Source organism: Adiantum capillus-veneris, chromosome 29 (assembly GCF_014529385.1).
Source record: "Adiantum capillus-veneris isolate H3 chromosome 29, ASM1452938v2, whole genome shotgun sequence".
Lineage (NCBI taxonomy): Eukaryota > Viridiplantae > Streptophyta > Polypodiopsida > Polypodiales > Pteridaceae > Adiantum > Adiantum capillus-veneris.
In genome coordinates, this window is record NC_140959.1 from 37,591,345 (window position 1) to 37,617,392 (window position 26,048).

General features: G+C 40.5%; 1 pseudogene; it reads right to left on the bottom strand.

The window, feature by feature from the left end:
• Positions 1–459: 459 nt before the first annotated feature.
• LOC147419054 (uncharacterized) lies at positions 460–24,608 on the bottom strand (annotated as a pseudogene).
• Between the last annotated feature and the right edge of the window lie 1,440 nt (positions 24,609–26,048).

The window sequence follows — 26,048 nt, forward strand, 5'->3', positions numbered from 1 at the left end:
GCCTACAGTGACGCTGCAGGGCCATCAATAGCGACACTTATAGTGACGCTGCAGAGCCTAATATAGTGACGGTCATAGTGACGCCCGAGATGAAATTTTTTTGGTGGCAGGGCATTCACCCATCAACCATATTGAATGTTTCATTTGTCTATTTACATTTGAAAAAAAGTGCAAAGGTAAATATAGACCCAAAATAGTCACCCGCAAGACAATATAATCATTAACTCCATCATCCATAGTACGTATTGTTTGAAAAATAAAGATACAAAAATGACAAGCGTGAATTGATGAAGGTAAATCAATGACAATTGTACACATAGGCAAAATCACTTGATTGTTAATCATTGCAAATGTAATAGTTACAAACCATTGTCATTATTTAAAAAATATACATGGTTTTCAAAAAGACGTATAAAAGTCGTCTCATGATACATAATCTATGACAAAAAGAAACTAATGCTATCTAGCTATGGCTAACCGACGTCGTCTAATCAGACGTCTCATCGCGTCGAAGCGCCGTATCTGTCGGATTCGGCAAAAAAAAACAATAAGCTAGCTTTTTGTAAGTATAAACATATAGCGACGTTTATAAAACAATACAATAAATAGAAAAGAATAAACCCTAATACTAACCATGCCGCCGCGAGAACTCAGGATGTCTATAAGGGCGTTTAAGCCCTTCCTGCCTGCGTACTCACGCTCGTACGGTGTGGGATCGCGTCCTATAAACGACCACTGTCAAAACATACAAAGAATCCATTATGTTAGAATTTCAAATCCCATAAACCCTAAACTATCAAACATAGATGCAAAAACACTTACAAAATCGGCCTCAAATGATGCCTACCCGCCGCTCCCCAAGTGGTGCGAGCTCCCTGCCTCTACTCGGGCTCTGGATGCCTCCTTTTGTTGCTTCCACTTGTCGAAATTCTCGCGTGCTTCTTTCTTTGCATGCTTCCAATTTTCTTTGGCCAGTGAATCTAGTCTACTCCACCCATGCTTGATTGCTTTTTGCACTTTGGAACGGTTATGCTTGCAGTATTCGCGCATTCGAACCTTCATCACATCTTCATTGAAGTGGTCATCCCGTGTTGAAACAGGAAACTCGTTATGAAGCATGCTGATGACTCTATCTTTTAATTCATTCGGTACTTCACTCCAGGTGTTTAGTATGTAGTGTCTAAACACCTCAGAGCAAAGACCGTGCATGCGTGAAATCACCTTCTTGCCTTCATCATCCAAGATGATGCCGCCGCTGATGTCGACGGAGTAAGGCAAGCCCTCTTGCCGCTGACGCGTGAACCTGGGTGTCTCGGCAGGGGTCGCTAGCGGCGTCTCAACTGGAGTCTGAGCCCCGAAGCTAGGAGTGTCCACTGGAGTGACTCCTGGAGGAGTAGCTAGTGGTGTGTAGCTACGGGGAACGGTAGTCAACTGCGCAAATCCTGATGTCGATGGCGATGCCGTGGCTGGTGTCGGGACGGGCAAAGAAGGGGAGGGTAAAGAGCCTCATCGAAAACGAGGCAGTGTCGAAGCATCGGTGGCGCCACCCCCACAACAACCGCCACCGCCACCACTAGAGCGTCTCGTCGACACCGAATCTTCAGAGCGCACTGAGGACTCCGTAACAGAGGGAGATGCGGATGGAGTAGGAACGCGCGATGGTGCACCAAAGCGATGATGCTCCACGTACCACTGTCTCTGCTGGGGTGACAAAGAAGAAAGAAACTCCTCATCATCCATGCCTGCATTAAACACACGAACATTTAAGCTTAATATTGAATGAACGGAGTAGAAAACATGGATAAGTAGATAGATAGATAGATAGATAGAGAGAGAGAGAGAGAGAGAGGAGGAGGTTCTCGTCCTCTCTGCTTATGAGAACATACCTAGAGCATACGTACCTGGAGTGGATGCAAAGACCATTAAATACAATGACGCAATGATGCAAATACTTAAAGAGCCAGAGTTTTTACAAAACGGTGCAAAATTGTTCAAAACAGAGAATCGTACAAGAACTTGAATGTGCTTGTAGCTTTGGAATGTTCAAAGGCTAGCAGCAACAGAAAGCGTTCTTCTTCTATTCAACCTGAGTGATGGAAGAGGCAAGTGCATAACTCTGAATTTACAAAACGGAGAAAAATTGTTCAAATATAATATTTATGGATTCAAGAGATCTCTCTCTCATCCTCGCATAGCTCAGCATAACTTCCTATATATATAAAGAGCTCTCGGTTTAAATAGATGTCCTCTGTTTCATTTTGTAGATCATCTGCATGTACCCCATAGAGAGTAGAAGCTTGATGTTCATCTGGCACCACCTCCACGGCTTCTGATTAAGCATCTTCTCCGATCTCCTCCATTGATGCCGCTGTGATTGGCACATGGTAGCCTTCATACGTCCGTGCACTACGAGAGGCTACCTCTATGATGTACCACCAGTTTGATGCAGACTTTGTAGGATGAAATATCACCTGCCAGAGCCACATAACTTACATGAGATCTTCCAATCACATAAATTCTAAAATGGAATGTTAACTATTTACATACTTACTTGTTCACAATGCTCGGGTAGTACGAAAGTGTCTCTTAGGTCAGTCCATTTCTTAGTTGAATCCACCTCAAGAAAACCATACTCTTCTCTACGCACAGTAGCGTTGCGACCCTCCATGATTATCTTGCACCATTGCACGTCGAACAAGTCGACAAAAAATCCTCTATAATCGATCCTCAAAATCTCTTGTAGCTTGCCGAAGTAAGTGAGTTGCACCACCATAGGATCTGCATTAGAGGACCGTCGTCGACTAGACTGTGCAAATTTTGCCATGATTCCACAATCTTGAGTAAACCGTTTTTTGTCGATCCATTCCACCCTAAAATGTCGACCTTTACACCATGCTGGTGAGGAATCCGTAGCACACCATCCGAAGATTTATTCTCCTCATCCCATGATGCTAGGGTAGCCATAAACTTACATTCGAAGAAATGATTGATGCGAGGAAGCAGAGAAAAATGTCGCAAAACGTTTTGCGGAATTTTTGTTCCGTGGAGATCTACTCGATATCTTTCGGAATCACATTTCGGACACTTCCCCATGTTTATGTATTCCCCTCTGAATAGAATGCAGTCATTAGGACAAGCATGGATCGAATTGTAATCCATCCCCAAGTTTCGAAAAATCTTTCTTGCTTCCTCTCGGGAATCTGGCATCACATTATCAGCTGGTAGTATGTGCTCTTTGAGCAATCTACACAACATAAAAATACGGTACAATTATGTAAAAATCAATAAGATCATTATACATTTAGAGTTTTATTAAAGTAAACTAATTATAATAGATCATTTGAAAAGCGTTGTGCGCTAGTGTCACTCCATCCAAACTTTGTCTGCACGTTGAGAAGAACCAGGAGCGCTTTCAATCTAGATACACGTGCTCCATTATACAACGGCGTATCGGCTTCACTTTTCATATCATCATATACAAGTCTTTCTGAATCCATGATCGTCTCGATCATTTCATCAATCTCGGGCTCAAACATTGCCTCGTTGGGAATGTGGTTTGCATGATCATCCCCCGAGCTGTCAGAGGCTACATCTTGTGTCCTCACATATGCTGATTGACCAAAGCGCCTGCGAACACGTCTATTGGGTTGCAAGATTGCTGCCTGTTGGCCAGCGTTAGAGTCGACGAGTTATAATCGGCAAAAAGTGATCTATAATAGATGGATCGAACTCTCCAAATTCACAAACGTGTTGCAAAGAAATGCGTCTTGTCTGTTGCATAGCATACTTGCAATGAATACAAGGACATAAGATCCTTGTTGAGAGATAGGTGTTTCGGTTGGACGGCCCCACATCCTCGTCACTACTCATAATGAGGGTAAAAATCTTATAATTTGGACAACAAATTTCATCTTCTATTGGCATTCTTCGTGTTATCTCTCTCTCTCTCTCTCTCTCTTTGTTCACACTGTAAACTACCTCACATTCTCTAGTCATGTCCAATCCCCGCACACCTCAGTCTAGAGGTGCACGAAGATCAGAACCACCGGGTTATAATATCGTCTTTATTGGTCAATGCCTATATTTGTGGGTACAAGAAATCTACACACCTACATCTGTTGAGCTTATATGTGAAGCTACTCAATATATGGCTTCTCTATATATGGCACCCAGGTCCCCTCTATATATACATCATCTCATGTGTGTATTCTACACACTTTGGGGTTCTACTTCTGTGTTCTCTCCTTCTCTCAACATGGTATCAGAGCAGTACGTTTTTGTTTTTGATTTTTCTCCTGATCAAAATCGATTTTGCAGAAACTACCCGCCTAGGGGATCGGAATCGATGTGGTCTACAACTTTGCAGAAGGAAGTTTCTTCAAATTCTGCACTGATTTTGAGTTATCGTTCACGGACTGCGTACATACCTGAAAAACAGCTTCCGCATTTTGTTTTTGATTTTTCTGCTAATTGGAAATGATTTTGCAGAGACTACCCGCTCTAGAGACCGGAATCGATGTGGTCTACAACTTTGCAGAAGGAAGTTTTTTCCAATTCTGCACCGATTTTGAGTTATCGTTCACGGCCTGCGTACATACTTAAAAAAAAAGCTTCCGCGTTTTGTTTTTGATTTTTCTGCTAATTGGAAACGATTTTGCAGAAACTACCCATGCTAGAGACCGGAATCGATGTGGTCTACAACTTTGCAGAAGGAAGTTTTTTCAAATTCTGCACCGATTTTGAGTTATCATTCCCGGACTGCGTACATACCTGAAAAGCAACTTTCGCTTTTTGTTTTTGATTTTTCTGCTAATTAGAAACGATTTTGCAGAAACTACCCACGCTAGAGACCGGAATCGATGTGGTCTACAACTTTGCAGAAGGAAGTGTTTTCAAATTCTGCACCGATTTTGAGTTATTGTTCACGGACTGCGTACATACCTGAAAAGCAATTTTTGCTTTTTGCTTTTGATTTTTGTGCTACTGTTGGTACATGATCTTTTGTTATATGATATACTCGTTCATTGATTCTCGTATAATTATTCTTTTAGAGATATAGTTTACGTCGTTTTATTGATAATTTCTCATTGATACCATAGTGATTTTGATGGTACCATGATGATGTTTTGTTAATACTTTGGTCATGGTGGTTTTCGTTGATACCATGATGATATGTCATTGATACCATGGTTATTCTCGGTGGTGCCATGATGATATTTCGTTGATACCATGGTTATTCTCGGTGATTCCATGATGATATTTCGTTGATTCCATGGTGATTTTTATTGATACCATGATGATGTTTTGTTGATACCATGGTTATTCTCGGTGATACCATGATGTTGTTTCGTTGATACCATGGTTATTCTCGGTGATGCCATGATGATATTTTGTTGATACCATGATGATGTTTTGTTGATACCATGGTTATTCTCGGTGATACCATGATGTTGTTTCGTTGATACCATGGTTATTCTCGGTGATGCCATGATGATGTTTCGTTGATACCATGGTTATTCTCGGTGATGCCATGATGTTGTTTCGTTGATACCATGATTATTCTCGGTGATATCATGATGCTTTTCGTTGATACCATGATCATTTATTCATTTTTATTGACATAATGATGATATTTTGTTAATACTTTGATGGTATTCATTGATCACTACATTGATAAATGTTGTTTTATGTAGTATATACACATATCATTTGTATCACGTAATCACACATTTTTACTTTTACGTTTATACTTTATGTACCATATGTTGTCGTGCGTATATATGTCGTCAAAAGAGTGGCGTCGCGAACCATCTCTTATGGCATTGTGAACGTAATTATTTCATTAACGATGCTAATAATTTTCATGACATGTTTTTTTTTTTGGAGTCTATGATCTATGTAGGATTGATCAAAGAATTGATTTTATGAAGATAAACTTGGTGACAATAAAAGATTTATGAAGATATGTTTGGTGATGCCATATTGATGACAACATGAAGACATGTTTGGTGATGCGATATTGATGACAAGCTACACAGCAGATTCACGGAGACACTTTTGATTACAAGCTAATCGATAGCTTTTACACCTCTTTATTGAACCTTTGTATTCATTATTGTATTTGATAGGAGTAATGTAACTCCTCATAAAACATTCATTGTAAAAGGAGTGATGTAGCTCCTCGTAAACATTTGTATATTCAATGATTTTTATAATATAACGGTGGGTGTATATAGAGCTGTGGGTTTTTCCCTTGATCCCCCAAGGGTTTTTTCATCCACAGTTAGGGACCCTTATTTGAGCGGGGGTGTTGAGCTTATATGTGAAGCTACTCAATATATGGCTTCTCTATATATGGCACCCAGGTCCCCTCTATATATACATCATCTCATGTGTGTATTCTACACACTTTGGGGTTCTACTTCTGTGTTCTCTCCTTCTCTCAACAACATCTACATGATACTGCATGTAGTGGACAAAACCCCTTTGCCTCTTCTCTAGCTGTAGTATTTCACAGCATCTTAACATCTTTTCACAGTAGATCTTTGTTTGTAGCATGCAGGTACACCATTCTTGCAATGTAGCTGATGTCTGCTCAAGGCACTTAATTCTTACTCTAGATTTGACGGGATGTGGTGTGTGTGTGTGTGTGTGTGTGTGTGTGTGTGTGTGACCCTTGGAATCGTCATCTTGCATCACTAATTTCTGTGTAGGCTCAATTTTCTCTTCCACTAGCTGAACATGACAGATTATTGTATGGTAGCAGCAGTCGAACATGCAGGTGGAATTGTTGGTCCACATGGACTGTCGAGGCTGTGAGCGCAGGAAATTTTCTCGCCACTTCTTCTAACCTTATCTTAAACAATAAAAAGAAGAAAATGGTATAACCTTTCTATCACCCAAGTGTGGTAGATTGGTTATGCCAATTCTCTCTTCAATAACATGTAAATAACCTAAATCTAATCTACTATAACGTAAATCTAAATCAAACGGAAATGAACCTAAATCTAATCAAACATAAATCTAACTAAAAATAAACATAAATCTAATCTAATTTAACTTAAATAAACCTGAATCTAATTTAACGTAAGTCTACATCTAACCTAATCTTTAACGTCTTTTGGGATAGTTTCCTACATCGTTAAAACTCTCTTCTTCTTGTGTGTGTGTGTGTGTGTGTGTGTGCACGCCAATAAAAAGAGAAAAATGGTATAACCTTTCTATCACCCAAGTGTGGTAGATTGGTCATGCCATTTTCCCTCTTCAATAACAGATAAATAACCTAAATCTAATCTAATATAACATAAATAAACCTAAATTAATAAACCTAAATGTAACACGACTTGTTTTTGAGGTGTTTTAGCAATAAATTTTGTTTTTCTAGGAAGTTTTGGTCGTTTTAAAGTTAGTCCACTGTGTAGAAGGATGTGTGGATTGTTTTCGTCCAATAAAATTTTTTGATCCAGAAGGCACTTTCTGGGGCATTTTTGAAGGTGTTAACGTGGGATTTTGCAAAAGTGATGTATGAAGCGATTGAAGCCTGTGTTATAAGGAACAACTTTGGTTCTCTGAGTCTTTAGAGATTTTGATGTTTTGATGCTTGTTGAGGGCCAAAGATTAAGAAAAAAGTGGGATTTGCTGTTTTTGCATCGTTTTTGTAGAAAATGTTGTTTTGCAGGTTGATTTTCAGCAAATCAGAGCAGGCTATGGAAATTTTCCATCACATAGCCGTCGAAGAGCGCAACGAGGGCAACAAGATTGTGTGAGACGGACTTGGGCTGTTTTTGCTCCGTTTGGGAGTTTCAAAAATCTAACCTTTACGGATCGCTTCGCGATCACGTTTTTACCCTATTCTTGCAGGTATACTTGGCGCGCAAGTCGAGTCGACGGGTGGTGCGTTTTGGGGATCATTCAACGATCTCTGTTCTACGAGTGCGAGTGCGAGTGCGAGCGAACTGAAGCTCGGGGGTGGTCGGGAGGTTCGAGCTCCGTACAAAGGAGTGCGCCCATATATTTTATTGCTCCTCTGTTGTATCAAACACTATCAATACAAAGATCTCTTTCTCTGTCTTTGTTGTCTATCTCGATTATTCTGTTCCTGTGACACTAAATCTAATCTAATATAACTTAAATCTAAATTTAACGTAAATAAACCTATTTAATCGAATCAAACGTAAATCTAACTAAAAATAAACCTAAATCTAATTTAACGTAAGTCTACATCTAACATAATCTTTAACGTCTTTTGGGATAGTTTCCTACGACGTTAAAACTCTCTTCTTTTTGTGTATGTGTGTGTGTATGTGGGAGTGTGTGTGCCAATAAAAAGAGAAAAATGGTATAAGCTTTCTATCACCCAAGTGGTAGATTGGTTATGCCATTTTCCTCTTGAATAACAGGTCTTGAGTTCAACTCCTCGTCGGCTAGATTTTTAGGTCTCTTTAATTAGTTTCCTACGACGTTAAATTAAACTCTCTTCTTCTCCGGTGTGTGTGTGGGTGTTTGTGCACGCCAATAAAAAAAGTAGAAAAATGGTATAAATTTTCTATCACCGAAGTGTGATAGATTGGTTATGCCATTTCCCTTATGAATAACAGGTCTTGAGTTCAACTCGAGTCGACTAGATCTTTAAGGTCTCTTGGGATAGTTTCCTAGGATGTTAAGACTCTCTTCTTATTCTTCTTGTCTCTCTCTCTCTCTCTCTCTCTCTCTCTCTCTCTTTTCCTTTCTCAATGTGTGTGTGCATTTTTTGTTTATGCATGTGTGTGTGCGTTCTTGGTTTATGCATGCTCTCTCTCTCTTTTCCTCTCTCAATGTGTCTGTGCTTTCCTTGTTTATGCATGTGTGTGTGCGTTTTTTGTTTATGCTTGTGCTCTCTCTCTCTCTCTCTCTCTCTCTCTCAAAAACACAATGTGTGTGTGTGTGAGAGAGAGAGAGAGGGAGAGCACAAGCATAAACAAGGGGGAAAGAGGGGAAGGGGAAGGGACCATGAGAGTGAGGATAGGAAAGGGGAAGGGACCATGAGAGTGAGGATAGGAAAGGATCATACTTGGCTCTCCTTCCTCTCCTCGTGTGTGTGTGTGTGTGTGTGTGTGAGAGAGAGAGAGAGAGGGAGAGAGGAAGAGGGGAAGGGAACATGAGAGTGAGGAGAGGGAAGGAGCATACCTGGCTCTCCTTCCTCTCCTCGTGTGTGTGTGTGTGTGTATGTGTGTGTGGGTGTGTGTGGAGAAGAAAGAGAGAGAGAGAGAGAGAGGGAGAGCGTTACCTTGCTTGCTTGAGCGCGCGGCGAAAACTCAGATCTAAGATCTGAGTTTTCGGACGCTCTCGGTTATGTTTTTTAGCTCTGGCGGCATCGCTACATGCGTCGCTATGTTACTTGTAACATAGCGACGCTCATATCTACGCCGTGCTTTTTCATGTTTGAGCGTCGCACTACGAGCATCGCTACTATTAAGCACGTCTTGTAGTGTTGAAAAAGAACAAAATATAACTTAAAACTCTTGTGTGTGTGTGAAGATTTGGTGTAGCTAGCCTCATTCCCAATTACACAGATGTAGTGCTCTTTCGCCCTGATAAAAACCTTAGATTAATGCTAGAATTATTTGTTACAACCATTTTATAAAAGCTTTAGAGCTTCATTCGACAAGCCTAGTTGAATATTTTAAGAGAGAAAACCCTAATTGATGGCCTCACATTCTAAAAATTGTAGTGGAAACAGCACAGGACTACACTAGTATACCATAGAAGCAAGCTAGGTAACCCTTCACACAAAGAGACTGAATGAACATATATATCTCTCAATGTTTATTTTTTAAGGCTCTCATAGTCATGGTACCATGAGTGATGTGGAATTTTGAGCCATGTATGACCATTTTTGAGTCATTTTTTGGCATTTTATGACTATTTTTTTGCCAATTTTAGCTAAACAATCCTCCTTTTTTAATCATAAAAAGCCCAAATGAGCTACTAAGATCGCCCCCATTAAACTTTTTTGGCAAAACAAGCGTGCACACTTGAAATTTGTACAATTATAATCCAATTAATTGCGCATAGTTTAATGTGATAAAACAATCCATAGTGCCACATCTAGTGCCTCGTCGCCTCAGTGAGGTATATATAAGACAATAGTCATGGGATCTGTTCTCACACATTTGACATTATGTAAATTGTTGTGTTTGGTCCCTCATATTAAAAAGCACAAACAGAGGGGTGAAAATTTAGATTCACATTGTAAACATGTCATTTCACAACATCCATCCCCTCTAAACTTGCACATTGGTCGACATGTGCCACACATATTTAATGACAATTTCATCATTATTTTAAAAGAAATATAATGCATTGCCCTCTCTTTCTTCATCTTTATCCATAACATGTTCATCAAAACCTTCATTTTTACTTTCTAGTAAAACAAAGGGATCTGTATTGACTCTTGTTAGCGGGTGGCCCTGATTGGACGTTTGTAGCTGCATATCTTTTTGGCACTAACACATTGCCAATACTCAGGGAAGCGACTCGGATGGGGCACGGGACTCTTTGAGGGTGTCAACCTCAAGAAGTGAACCAGTGGAATATTTCTATCTCTAACACATGCAAATCTCTCGCTCTTAGTTCTGGTAATTTACCTATGTCCTTCTCTATTTTAGCACTCAAAGGGACTCCAAATGCCACAAAACTTTAGGAGGATGTCCTGCACACTTAGGGACACTAACCTATAGAGTTTAATCACATTTTGAGGAGGTACCAAAATCACAATTGATCATAATTGAGGTCTCAAAAACTGCAATTGAACATATCAAGAGGGCCGTCCTAGGGTTTATGAACACTCTCCTACATTAAAAACACTATTTAACGCGCTCAAATCAATAGATTTAGTCTACAACCAAGTAGTCAAAATCAGAGTAGAATCGACAATGAGCATACTCAATTAAAAGAACATCCGAACAAGGAACACATTGCAAATTTCAAAACTGAAATATCATTATCATAGATCAAAATGTGATGATTACAAGTTGTAGAGTAGAAGTCACTCTCAGCCTTACACTTTAAACCTTTCAAAACATGATAATGATCCCCCCCTTCCCACTTTACAACTTATGCTTTATACCTAGGGCTCTCTTGGCTAGTGGCCGACCATACAAGACTCGATTTCATCACAACCATAAGGAGGGAGTATATTAGAGATAGTGTACTGAATACAATGAAATGAACTTGCTTGGTTGGTTGTAGAAATGAGAGAGAGAGAGAGAGAGAGAGAGATTATAAGATTTGGAAGATGGACTTATATAGGATCAAGGTGGAGAAGTGAAATCCATGAGTGGATGAATATGCAACACAAGCGGTAATGGCAAGGGTCATGTGAGCTACCACAAGTAGCATGTCGCTATCAAGTGTGTAGGATATGTCTAGGGAATGAATAGCACGTGTGAGGCTTATAAGTTCCTTTCCAAAAGTATGACTATGCACATAAATGGTGCATGCTTGGCTTAAGTGTTTGTTCTCAATGTGAGTGTAAGCTACAATCTTTCCTCAACAATTCAAAGATCTTGATATGGCTAAGATTGCATCACTCTATTGACATGGTCAAATCCCATGCATAGGGTAGAAGCATTAAACAAATGCTAGAGGAGATGGAACAACATATGAAAGTAGCTCAAAGGGAGATCAAAGTTGTACATCATTGGCATAAACTCTATGTGGATCACCAGCATCATGAAGACTCAATTTCAAACCTATTTCAATGGGAGTGGCAATAGGTTTGCAATACTCAAGTCCAAACTTACATAGCAATGTCTCTCTATAACTTTTCTGACACAAGGCAATACCACCATCACACTGCTTAAACTGTGTACCCAAGTAATGATACAACAATCCCAAGTCTTTCACCTTGAAATTAGCATTCAAATCAGCCTTAAATTCAGCAATATGTCTCTCATTTAGTCCAGTGATCAACAAATCATCTACATAAAGAACCTCAATGAGAAGTACATCACCCTCACACTTTACATACAATGTGCTTTCTGTTGGACTGTTACAAAAGCCTCGTCTGACCAAATGAGTGTTAGCTTTCTCATACCAAGTAGGAGGAGGTTGCTTTAAGTTGCTTTAATTCATACAAAGCCTTCTTACATATGCACAGTTTTTCATCTTGTCCTTTCATGACAAAACCACGAGGCTGCATTACATATAGTTCCTCAAATATGTCACAATTCAAGAATTCTGATTGATGTACATCCTAACCAAAATGAGCTAGCAATGCACATAGAAAACGAACAGTAGTCATACGACAAGTGGGAGAAAAAGTTTCTTCATAATCTATGCCTTTTTTTCTACGCATAGACTTTTGCAACAAGTCAAGCCTTATGGCGATCAATCTCACCATCCGGCTTGCATTTCAACTTGTAAACCCACTTTGTACCAATGGCTTTTTGCCAGGAGGCAAATCACATAAAGTCCATGTCTCATTTTCTATAAGTGCATCATATTTTGACTGCATGGCAACCATCCAATTTTTTGAATTTTGTGCTTCATCAAAAGAGAGAGGTTCCTCAACATCATGTAATCTAGACATAGCCAAAGCATAACAATCTGATGCATAAGATGCATGGCGAGAGCCTGAACGAGTACGACTAGACAAAGTTGCAGCCAATTTGCTGTCACGCAATGTATGCACCAGCCATTTTGGCATACCTACCCTGCTCATTTTCAGCCCTTTCCTCATCAAGTACATCATGTACATCTGCATCAGTAATAGACTGATCTGTAACATTTTTGAAAACTCCCATAGGCTGTATATTTGCCTCATTGGAATTTACATTCCAACTTCCACCATTGAAAAGAGGCAACAAAGTGTCATAAATGTCTTGTGAGCTTACATTACTATCTCTAGTACATGACAGCAAGGGCTGAACAGAATCTTCCACAAACATTACATCCCGTGAAACCAGAATACACTGTTTGCGGATAATACAACCTGTAACCTTTGGTTTCAACACTCTAACAAAAAAAAATACATTTGACAGTCTTATCATCCGACTTTCCGCACTGTGTTTGTGGCACCAAAGCATACGCCAAACAGCCAAAAACACGCATGTGCTCAATAGAAGTCTTTCTATCATGCCATGCTTCATATGGAGTAATAGACTGCAAAGATTTTGTAGGACGCCTGTTAAGTACATAAGTGGCACACATGATGGCCTCAAGCCAAAAAGAATGCGGCAAAGCTTGACTTTTGATCATACATCGTGCCATTTCCGTAAGTGACCTATTTTTTCTCTCAGCTACACCATTTTGTTGAGGCGTATAAGGCACTGTACATCGGTGTTTTATCCCACGACTAGCCAGAAATGCATTAAATTGATGAGACATATACTCCCCCCTCGATCAGAAATGGAGGGTGCCCATAGTACATTTTGAGACATTTTCAGTCATAGCCAGAAATTGTTTGAAGCACATAAAAAATTCAGACTTCACTTTAAGCAGAAATACCCATGCATGCCTAGAGTAATCATCAATGAAAGTCACGAAGTACAGGTAATTGCCCAAGGACAGAGTTTGCATGGGCCCACAAACATCACTATGCACAAGGTGCAACCTGCATGTGGCCCTAACTGAATCATTCTTTGGAAACTTAGAACATTGCATTTTACCCAAAATACACCCTTCACAAAAATGTTTGACAAGTGCTTCAAGAGGCGGAAAAGAAGCAACCATATCAAATTTCTGTAAATGCAACAAATTGGCAAAATTCAAATGCCCAAAACGTGCATGCCAAAGTTTTGCATCTGAAATAGCCCTTGAATCTGCAACTGCATTTGCAAAATTTTATCCACACTTGTCATACAAAGTGAGCTTATGCAACCCACGGCACAAAAGGCCAGATCCAACAATTTCATCACCAAAATTGAGATCATGAACTGTACATCTGTCATCCACAAATTTGACTACAAGTCCAAGTCTAGCAAGTGCAGATACGGACAAAAGATTCTTCTTGATCCCAGGTACTAAAGTGCATCAACAAGTGTGAAAGAACTGCCATTTGCAGCAGTAAGAACAATCTTCCAACTCCCTGAATAGGATAAGAGGCAAGTGACTCAATTCCCATGAGGGACAGACTCGAGAGATATGAACAATTCACAATGTGAGGTAATGTGCTTTGTAGCACCACTGTCGAAATACCACACATGTGAATCTGCAGCAACTAACATGCAGGCATCATGGACAGCAACAAAAGATTGTTCTTGATCCGAGGTACTAAAGTGCATCAACAAGTGTGAAAGAACTACCATTTGTAGCAGTAAGCACAATCTTCCAACTCCCTGAACAGGATAAGAGGCAAGTGACTCAATTCCCATGAGGGACAGACTGGAGAGATATGAACAATTCACAATGTGAGGTAATGTGCTTTGTAGCACCATTGTCTAAATACCACACATGTGAATCTGCAGCAGCTAACTTGCAGGCATCATGGACAGCAGGGTTGTAAGTGCACTCTGCACTAAAAGCCCATTCTTCATCAACATCAGCATCACAGTCTCCTTTCACAGAAGACTCAACAATGGCTGCATTTGTAGTGGAACTAGCATTTGCAGTGAAACCACTCTCTTTCTTCTTAGCCTCTTTGGCCTTCAACTTAGGAAACTTCTTGATCATGTGATCATTAGCTTTACAAGAATGGCAACGCATCTTCTTTTTGCCCTTATCACCATAAATGCCAGATGAAGTACTGCCAGCAGAAGCATGGGAACATAAGTTTTGCCACTCGTAGCAGAACCATAAGAAGAGGCTGCATTGTTGTTACTACCCTTTCTTTGAAAAGCAATAAAAGCTTGTTCAATTGAACGTTGTCTAGTCCTGTTCTTTCTAGAAAGTAACTCTTGCAACAGCAATGTGCACAATGCATCAAACTTGACAACTTCTGGATTTCCTTGGGTCATAAGTCTCCAAGTACTAGCAAAAGTCTGGTAAGAATCTGGCAAGGCATCAAGAACAACGTGCACAAGGGAACTATCTGAAATGACTTCACCTATAGAAATAAGTTGCTCATTGATATCCTTAACACCAGCAGGGAAAGTGTGCATATCATCCGCCTCATGCATAATCTTCGACTCTAGCTATTTACACAGCAATGCAATTTTAGCCTCATTGCGACTTGCATAAAGATCAACCAGATTATCCCAAGCCTGTTTTGCAGATTTCGTTGAACGAATGTAAGAAGTAATGGTGCTCTTTACAAACAACGCAATCAATGCATGAGCCTGTGCATCCTTTATATCCTAAGGCAAGCTTTACCATGCATGGGAACCCCCCATATATTTTTGCCCTTTTGCCAAAATATTTCCTATTATATAAGTTACTTTTGATTTTTTCTTCTTTTTTCACAAATGTTTTAGCCTTTATTAAATAAATAAGACTTATGCTAATCAATCACGATGTAGCATAAATAAGTAAGCTTTCTTTGTTGATCTCTCTTTTGACCTTAAATATTAAATATATATATTCTAAATTAGATTATATATTTTAGTATTTTCTAATATATTTTTCATGTATGTATATTATTCCACCCTACCAAATATTTTATTCACTAGTTTTCATTTTCAAACCTCAACCCCACTTTCAAATTTCAATAATACCTCCATCTAGATGATTGCCAATCTTTTCAAAACTCTAGGTCATGTTTTCATACACATGAAGGAGCTTACACTTGAAGGCAAGCGAGAAGTCCACTCAAAGGGGACCACCAAAAGACCTTTGCAGCCACAAATAATACATTATTTGGCTGAATTTTTTAAGTAAAGAAGAACCCCGAATCTGAAGCAGCGCTCAACATGAAAGATGTAGCTCGCGATCTCAACTTTTAGCTCAAATGTTTTCAGAATTTTTGGAGTTATCAACACGGAGATATGATTTTTGTAGTGGACTCCAGTTTTCTCGTGTAATGGTGACACAGGCCATCCCCAACTTTCTTCCCTCTAGAATGGCTATGGTTCTACAAGTCTTCAAGCATGATTACAAGACACAAGGCTCTTTTAATGAGGTCTTGGCAAGTCTAAAGTGATTCTATCACCATTTTGGGAGGATCCATCCTCATCAACAACTATCCACCTTTGACAATCTCTCTTGTAAATTTCTTATCTCTCTCTTCTCTCCCTAATAAGCTTATATCTAGCCAAAGCTAGACTATTGTAAGTATCTCCTATCCTCTACATCCTACCCACATTCTCTCATCTTCTCTCTCTATTGACTCTGGTATTTTAAATAATGAGGAGACAAGATGGGAGCCACAGTCACATGCACCCCATTTTCCTAGTCACCAAAGTGGGACACTCACCTCAAACAGAAATATTGCTAAATCCTCCCCTCCTTCCCTATGTAAGGAGGCCATGAGCGCTCACATATACACACACACACCTATCCATACACACTCTTGTGCTACATTCTTGTAGCATGAACCCTAATCACATAATCACAACACCATCATCATCACCATAATCATGCACAAAAGATGAGCACCACACCTCCACACCACTTGTAATTAAGGGTTGAAGGCACAATTTCAAGAAGAAGAAGGGTGGACACACTCATGATATTCTTCGCCATCAACTCCCATCTCTTCATTATGCCTCCTACGATCTTGTCCCCTTCTCATTTTCCTGCCATAAGCTACCTATTGTATTCATCTTTTGCAAGCAATCAACACACTCCATCTTGGTGCCATACTTTGTGTCGCTTTTGATACATCTCATTGTGAGTATGGTATATGCTTGTTCCTTGCCCTTTTTTTTTCTGCTTATGTAAAGGTGTGTGGATTCGCCACCATACACACACACACTCTCTCTCCCTCTCATATTCCTATCATCTTGCTACTTCCATCTTGAGGTGTGCGGATTCGCCACCTCTTGTATGATAAGTGAGCATACTCTCAAGTTTCCCCTACCTCATTATCTTCCTTACTAACATGCACGAGTAGCAAGCCCATTCTCACTCATTCACCACTCCTCTCACCTTATTCTCCGACCACCCCATTCCACATTTGGGCGTGGATCTTGAAATTGTTTTCCATGGCATGCTTCATTGTGTATATGTATGCGTCCTAGCCGCATATCTTGCTAGGTGGTGCCCCTATTGTGTATCCCCCATGATGAGGCCATTGTGCATAGTCTTGGTGTAGAGGGCACTGGGTCTATTTTTTCACTTCCGCCTCTCATTTGGTGCCCCCAATGAGGAGGTCTCTTGAAACCTTTAGTTTACAAGGCTGACATGTTTACTTCTCTTCATGGACAAGTGGCTTCTTGAATTCTCTAATTGGACCACTGAAGAGGAGGAGCTTCAAGCAGGTTTGACACAAGTCATCAAGACACTCTTGCCAGGGTGTTGTATTGTTAGCATAGAAGAAGTGGTAAGACCCTCTTTCCCTATGCAGATTGTTTACATTTATCATCATCCCTGCAAGCGTAAAAGCAAGGCACAAGCTGCATCATGCTCACATTGTATCCAAAAAAAGCACCTTCGACATGAGTGCAACCCAAAGTGAAGAAAAGGCCATCATTTTCTCCCTCAACATCCGCACAGGTGTTCTCACAACGGTAGGCTTTCAAGTAGCACCAGGCTTCTCTACATCTACATCCCCAGCTTTGCCACCTATTCCACCTACATCCACAACAAGCCTTCACAACTTGAGGAAGCTACTACGAACGCGTGGTCCCTCCCTCTCCCTTGCACCAAAAGATTCAAGGGTTTTCCAGCGCCGACAATCACCCCGTCTCCAAAACAAAAGGGTAAATCCTCCAAAGTCTTTCTATACCTCACTCTCATCTCATGAGCCAGGAACTAGAAACAGCAGCATGGATTCTACGTCGTCTACCGAGTGAAGTGGCGGAGCTTGTCATCGACAAGGTCTTTGACACAGGTTTTGCTTGGAGGAAAGACAAGACCCTCCACCTTCAAGGGGTGTTGCTTGTGAATCAAGGCTATGATGATGACTTTACAGCTTGCTATATATCCATCCAACTTGGATTAATACAAGTGGTAAGACTCACCACCTACCTCATCACACCTGTGTATACACTAGATGGCACTCTATCTTGCAGGAAAGTGAAGTTGCTCAAAGAGAGAGAGTTCAAGATTTTCCAAGAGCTTGCTAGAGGGGCAGTCCCAGAGCTAGAAGACGAAAACAACCTTGTCCTATGGTACTATAAATTTGACCTCGACTACCAAGAGCTCTACACCGCCGACTATAACCTTCCACCACAAAGGAGAGAGCTTTTCCGAATTATCATGTGATGGACCCAGCGCATCAGCCTTTTGCAAGGAACCAAACTTATGGAACACAACGAATTCAATCAATCAAAGTAATCTTGGACCGCAAGATGTTTTATCAGCAGATCATTACAACCATGTTTGGTAGAGAACGACTACAAGAGATAAACACGTGTTCTCTACCCTTTATCCTCCCTATGATTAATCATGAAGTGTCTTTTGGTGTAGTTATTTTCATCCTTGTATAGTATGTTTTCCATCTACCGAGCACCCATGTATTGAATCTCTATAAGAAAGAAAATGAAAAAAAAAAATCTAAGTCGAGTTAATTTTCTCACTCTCACAATGGCAAGTGTAGCATTTCCAACATTTACTGGTAAGGTGGGTGAGGATGCTGCAGACTTTCTAGACCACTTGGAAATAGCATGTGTCATCTCTGCGAGAGATGATGATGCTTCACACTTGCGCATCTTCCCAATTCTAATGAAGGTGGAGGCAAGATCATGGTACAATGCCTTGGAACAAGAAACCAAGGAACGGTGGGACTTATTAAGAGCAGCCTTTGTCAAGCGTTTTGGAGAGGGCACAACATCAGAGAATCTATGGCAATTGTTGACAGAGTTGAAGCAGGGCAGTATGCTAGAATACGCATCATATGAGTCAAAGTTTGTAGATTTATGGGGGCGATGGGTTCCACCGCTAAGAGAGGATGAGGGGGCACCTGATTTCCTAAAGAAGGATCGGTTTGTGGCTGGGTTATGGCCAACTCTTAAAGACGAGGTGAAGGGAAGGTTTCCTACTACGTATGAGCTAGTAGTTGAAGTGGCCCGCCTTAAAGACAAGAAGTTGCGCCTACAAGCCAGGAATATCGATGAAGAGGAAGCCGTTAGGAACCGACCACCTCTAGCACCACCTACAACAGCTGCCCAGAGGATTCAACCACAAGAACCAATTGAAGATTAGCAAGACCTGCTCAATCGAATCACCAATCAACTTGAGAATCTCTCAGTCCATTTGATACAACAAGGGCATGCACACAATTGCAGCCAAGAGCAAGGAAGAGGACAATGAAGGCAAAACCAAGAATACCACTGCTACAATTGTGGGGAGGATGGTCATGGCATGTACTACTGTCCACACCCAAGGAGGCAGAATTTCAACAGAGGAGCCAGGCAAAACCAGGTTTCACCACCAAGAGCAAGACCACCACCACCGAGGGCACCACAACAAGAACCACCCGTGCAAATCCTACAACCACCCATTCAACCACATCCACCACCACCACAACCTCTCATTCCACCCTTACCCCCACCACCAGTTGGCAATCAAACAGTAAGCGTCATCAGTCTTGAAGGTAAAGGAAAGGAGAAAGTGGAGGAGGATATCAAGGGAGTAGCAAAAGGTAAGACCGAGTTTGAAGGAGTAGATGCCATAGGGGTAAAACGTGCTAGGCATGGTGAATCTTCCCAAAAGGAAGAAAAGATGAAGACTAAAGGGGAATCTAGAAAAAAGCCGTCCAAATCACGACGTAAAATTGACACTGTAGATTTCTCTTTGGGTGAATGTTCTAAACCATATGATTTGGTTCAAGATGTTTCTGTGCAGAGCCCAAAAATTACCTGGCCCCAGTTACTCCACCTAGCACCTAGGGTGAGGAGACAATGGACAAAGATGGTTAGCACTAGACGACCAAAGCCAAAGATAGCTGGGGCTATCTCTGGGAGAAATCTAGATGACATATTACCAGTGATGGATGCTTACATCAAAGGGAAACACATATCCAATATTTACATCGATGGTGGCGCACAAATATCCGTCATGAGTGAAAAAATGATGCACCGTTTGGGTTTAGAGGTGAGTCGGGCGGCACCATGCTAAGCCAAAATGGCAAATAATGTAAAAGTTCAATGTGTTGGTGTTATAAATGCGCTTAGGATAAAGGCATTCGACACCGAGGTAGATGTGGACATCTTTGTCATGCCACACAAAGGGGAGGGCTATCCTATCATTCTAGGGAGGCCTTGGCTTATGGCTATGAGAGTTAAGCAGGACTGGGACACCGTCATAATCCAGATGAAGGATGCAAAAGGGAGGCCAATACTTTATGACATGAAGATATGTCGGCAATGCGACATGGATCTAGAAACCTCTATGGATGAGTTTTCTCATGGTGACTCTTCAACCACTTTAGAGGAGGAGTCAACAAGGAATGAAGGAAGTGATAGCTCCATTGAGGTAATGGGCCTCACATTCAACCACAACAAGGTGGACCCTTCAAATTTGCAACCACAGGTGAAAGTGGTGAAGACACTTCAACTACCCCTATTGCACGAGATTGGTGGAAGACGACCAAAAGTTATATTGACGACCACTTGGCAAGTCCTTTCTAGAGAAAGACTCATGCAGAGAAATGCAATTGAGGTCTACTGGCACTTTAGGTTTTCCTTTCTAACTGTGAACATTGTGTGTAACATTAATTTGGGAAGCTCTTTAAGTTGGGTTGTGACAAGAGTGGAAGGATTGACATCAACAACCAGTGGAGTCAATCTAGGACACACCAATTAAGGAAGAATGGTTTTGCATACTAGTGGTAACATGGAGTCATTTTTCAAAATGTGGTTTGCAATTTATCTTTTGTACATGGTGGGCTCTCTTGTGCAGCAGGCATCAACCATGCAATCTATCCATGTGGGCAACAGGTCTCTATCAATTTGGCATGAAGAAGGACAACAAGCAAGATATGAGGATTATGGTTTCTTACTCCCTTTTGGCTATGTGTTTGGACAAGGAAGCCATGCATGGTCCCACTTTGGAATACTTTCAAGGACTGATCAAGTTCTTTTCATACCTTCTATCACTTATGCAAGAGTTAATTCTTGTGCAGTTTGGGGGCTCAAGCATCATTATAAGTGTGATCTTCTGAAGAGAACATTATTGCATACAATGGATTTACGCTTAGTGTGGGACCCAGGTGGACACCGAAAAGAACTTTGGGGAGCCTCATGCTTCCAAGGGATCCATTATTCCCTACAAGGATCTACCAGCCACCAAGGAGAAATCCTACTCTATTTCAACATGCTCAAGTACACAGCTAGAGGCATGAATACCTCTAGCCGTAGGGGGAGGGCTAATGAGGCAAGATTTTCCATGCATGGGAACCCCCCATATATTTTTGCCCTTTTACCAAAATATTTCCTATTATATAAGTTACTTTTGATTTTTTCTTCCTTTTTCACAAACGTTTTAGCCTTTATTAAATAAATAAGACTTATGCTAATCAATCACGATGTAGCATAAATAAGTAAGATTTCTTTGTTGATCTCTCTTTTGAACTTAAATATTAAATATATATATTCTAAATTACATTATATATTTTAGTATTTTCTAATATATTTTTCATGTATGTATATTATTCCACCCTACCAAATATTTTATTCACTAGTTTTCATTTTCAAACCTCAACCCCACTTTCAAATTTCAATAATACCTCCATCTAGATGATTGCCAATATTTTCAAAACTCTAGGTCATGTTTTCATACACATGAAGGAGCTTACACTTGAAGGCAAGCGAGAAGTCCACTCAAAGGGGACCACCAAAAGACCTTTGCAGCCACAAATAATACATTATTTGGCTGAATTTTTTAAGTAAAGAAGAACCCCGAATCTGAAGGAGTGTTCAACATAAAAGATGTAGCTCGAGATCTCAACTTTTAGCTCAATTTTTTTTAGAATTTTTGGAGTTTTGAACACGGAGATATGATTTTTGTAGTGGACCCTAGTTTTCTCATGTAATGGTGACACAGGCCATCCCCAACTTTCTTCCCTCTAGAATGGCTATGGTTCTACAAGTCTTCAAGCATGATTACAAGAGACAAGGCTCTTTTGATGAGGTCTTGGCAAGTCTAAAGTGATTCTATCACCATTTTTGGAGGATCCATCCTCATCAACAACTATCCACCTTTGACAATCTCTCTTGTAAATTTCTTATCTCTCTCTTCTCTCCCTAATAAGCTTATGTCTAGCCAAAGCTAGACTATTGTAAATATCTCCTATCCTCTACATCCTATCCACATTCTCTCATCTTCTCTCTCTATTGACTCTGGTATTTTAAATAATGAGAAGACAAGATGGGAGCCACAGTCACATGCGCCCCATTTTCCTAGTCACCAAAGTGGGACACTCACCTCAAATAGAAATATTGCTAAATCCTCCCCTCCTTCCCTATATAAGGAGGCCATGAGGTCACACACACACACACACACACACACACACACACCTATCCATGCACACTCTTCTGCTACATGCTTGTAGCATGAACCCTAATCACATAATCACAACACCATCACCATCACCATGCACAAAAGATGAGCACCACACCTCCACACCACTTGTAATTAAGGGTTGAAGGCACAATTTCAAGAAGAAGAAGGGTGGACACACTCATGATATTCCTCGCCATCAACTCCCATCTCTCCATTATGCCTCCTACAATCTTGTCCCCTTCTCATTTTCTTGCTATACGCTACCTATTGTATTCATCTTTTGCAAGCAATCAACACACTCCATCTTGGTGCCATACTTTGTGTCGCTTTGGATACATCTCATTGTGAGTATGGTATATTCTTGTTCCTTGTCCTTTTTTTTTCTTCTTATGTAAAGGTGTGCGGATTCGCCACCATACACACACACTCTCTCTCTCCCTCTCATATTCCTACCATCTTGCTACTTCCATCTTGATGTGTGCGGATTCGCCACCTCTTGTATGATAAGTGAGCATACTCGCAAGTTTCCCCTACCTCATTATCTTCCTTACTAACATGCACGAGTAGCAAGCCCATTCTCACTCATTCACCACTCCTCTCACCTTATTCTCCGACCACCCCATTCCACATTTGGGCGTGGATCTTGAAATTGTTTTCCATGGCATGCTTCATTGTGTATATGTATGCGTCCTAGCCGCATATCTTGCTAGGTGGTGCCCCTATTGTGTATCCCCCATGATGAGGCCATTGTGCATAGTCTTGGTGTAGAGGCCACCGGGTCTATTTTTTCACTTCCGCCTCTCAATCCCAATGAACTTGTTCTGTCGTAGGCAAAACAACATCAATGCCCTGCTTGAAACAAGAACATGTTGCATCATCTAAGCCCACATAGGGTAATTGTCCCCATCCAACTTGTCCTCAACAAAAAACATCTTGAACACATCTGTATTGTTGTTAGCCATGCAAAATGTATGTACTTGATGTGAAAACTGCCCGAAATGAGGAGAAATTGAGTGGCAATAGCACATGCTATATAGCACAACTCGCAATATAGGACCTCTTATTCAGAAAACATCACTGATAAAAATTCAGTACTAAATGAAATCGAATGTGTAGACCTGCCTATAGTGGAAACGGAGGCCGAAATGAGCCTGAATCAAAAATCGGAGCAGACTAAACTCTACAAGCTTTCCTGAAATTTTTGTCGACCTGCGAACGCTCACCAAAGCTCACTGAAATCGGAGAAAACGAGCAGGCGTGTGTTGGAGCTGCCGACGACTAAGCTCAGGAGGACATAACCTGCTCTGATACCAATTGTTGGAATTAGGGTTGCTGGAAAACACACACAGCTTGGAGAAGATGAAGGAAGCTCAAGGCACACAATAGAGAGTATATTACTTAGTGTGCAATGGAAAGGAGATAGTTCTAGAGTGATGGTCGTATATACAATGCACGGAGAAAAAAACCTCCTAAAGAGAGGAAAAATGCCCCGGCGGTCCTAGTATGTTCACACACATCACTACCACATGTATATGGTAACAATTATGAGACTAATCAACTTAAGATTCCCAATATAATTTTTCATTGTCTTCATGCTTTATAAACCTTGTTTCCTTTGTGGTCAAGGGCCACAAAATTCCTCAAGTCTCTCCTTCCCTACCAAGAAGTTTACAGTAACGCAAAGACAAGGTCGTGGGTAGGCCCAAGGATGATGGGGATGAACCATATAAATGGTAGATTCCAATGTCAAAGAAATGGCTGAAGTAGAGACTTCTCCTCTTGAACCTCCTAGCAAGGACGGATCTATTGATCCTCACCTTGCATTAATGGATTATCAAATGCCTCATCAGCGTGTAAGTATAAGTTGTTGTTTAAATTAGAGTTTCATTTTGATTTTACATGGCTAGAATATTGGTACAATCTTTGTTTTGAAGCAAGATGTTAAAAGCTTGGATTGCTAAACTTTTATTAAAAAGTTGTTTTCGTACCTTGGAAACACCAAGGATAACCTTCTTGGTAGGGGGCCAAGAAGGGGTTACCAATGCTGGGTTAGTACACTTAACTATGAGCAAATCCTCACCTTGCATGGTAACGAATGACGATCGAGGGATCGCACTAGGGTAACTACATATGGATTGAACCCATATTTTAGGTAGGGATTGAACCCATATTTCAGTTAGGGATCGCACTAGGGTAACTACATATGGATTGAACCCATATTTTAGGTAGGGATTGAACCCATATTTCAGTTAGGGATCGCACTAGGGTAACTACATATGGATTGAACCCATACTTTAGGTAGGGATTGGGTTCTTGTTTGAGAATGCACAACGAAGATAGGGGCTCATTGCGAGACTAATGTGATCAATTGAGGGTGTGATTTTTTGTGTTGAGATTGTTACACTATGCAATTCTCTCGTGAGATACAAAATTGAAAATGATGAGTATTGGGGTTTGTTTATACTAGTAGTTGACTCATGTGTACCATCAAATCAAGGGTTTTTCTCCATTTCTTAAGTTGTGAACATATGAGGTAATTTTTTGCTTGTGGTGAGGTATTTTAAATGTTTACATTGTAGAATGATTAAGTAACACGTAAGGCACTTGGAAATTAAGCCACCCCAAAGACCTATGTGTTGTGTATTGCATAAGTGAAAATTTGCGTTAAAATAAAAAGAAGCACAATTCACTTTTTTGATTCATTAGGAAGAGCATGGAGTGTAGGAGGGCCTCTTTGTTTTCCATGAGATTATGGAAGCGATTAACATTTTGATAAATGGGTGCTCGCCATGTGTGCATCAATGGTGGGTGTGTAAGAGAGCTGTAAGAGTGGTCAAAGGATGCACTTTCCCCTTCAAAAAAGAGGGTGAACAACTTTATGATTTTCAGTCTTCCATAACTCTTACATACGATCTAAGAGTTGAGCAGAGATTATAGATCTATGATCAACGTCCAAGCTCTTTCCATAGATGTATTACATGATATGGTTTTGTCCGCTAGATTTTAAATTCCATTTTGGGGGAAATTTTTGAATTCAAATAAATTAGTCATTTTGTCTGTTTGAATTCAAAAGCTATCCTTTGATTTCTTTCTTGATACTAGAGGTTTCACTCCCTTAAACTGCCAAATAAAGAGGCCCTCATAGACCCCATTCTCTTCCTAATATAGAAAGCGGATGGCTAAGTGGACTTGAGAACACGGGTGCTTTCCTTGATGTAAGTAAACTACTGCTGCAAGGTAGAATCCTCATACAAGAATACTACCTTGTATTTCCTCGTGTTTTGAATAGATTGGGGGATAGACAACCCCTTCAATGGGGATGGACTACCAAGTGGATTCTTTCTTGACTTTGGCCTATGGAGAGGTATCTTACAATTGGGCCAATGTTGAGAAGGATCTATAAAATGTTAGCCTTCAAAAACAAAAGCTCCAAGTTAAACAAAGCTACTAGCATTATAATCATGAAACCACCCAAAATGAGATGACATGACATGCTTCTTCTTTATCAATAACATTGGATAAGCTCA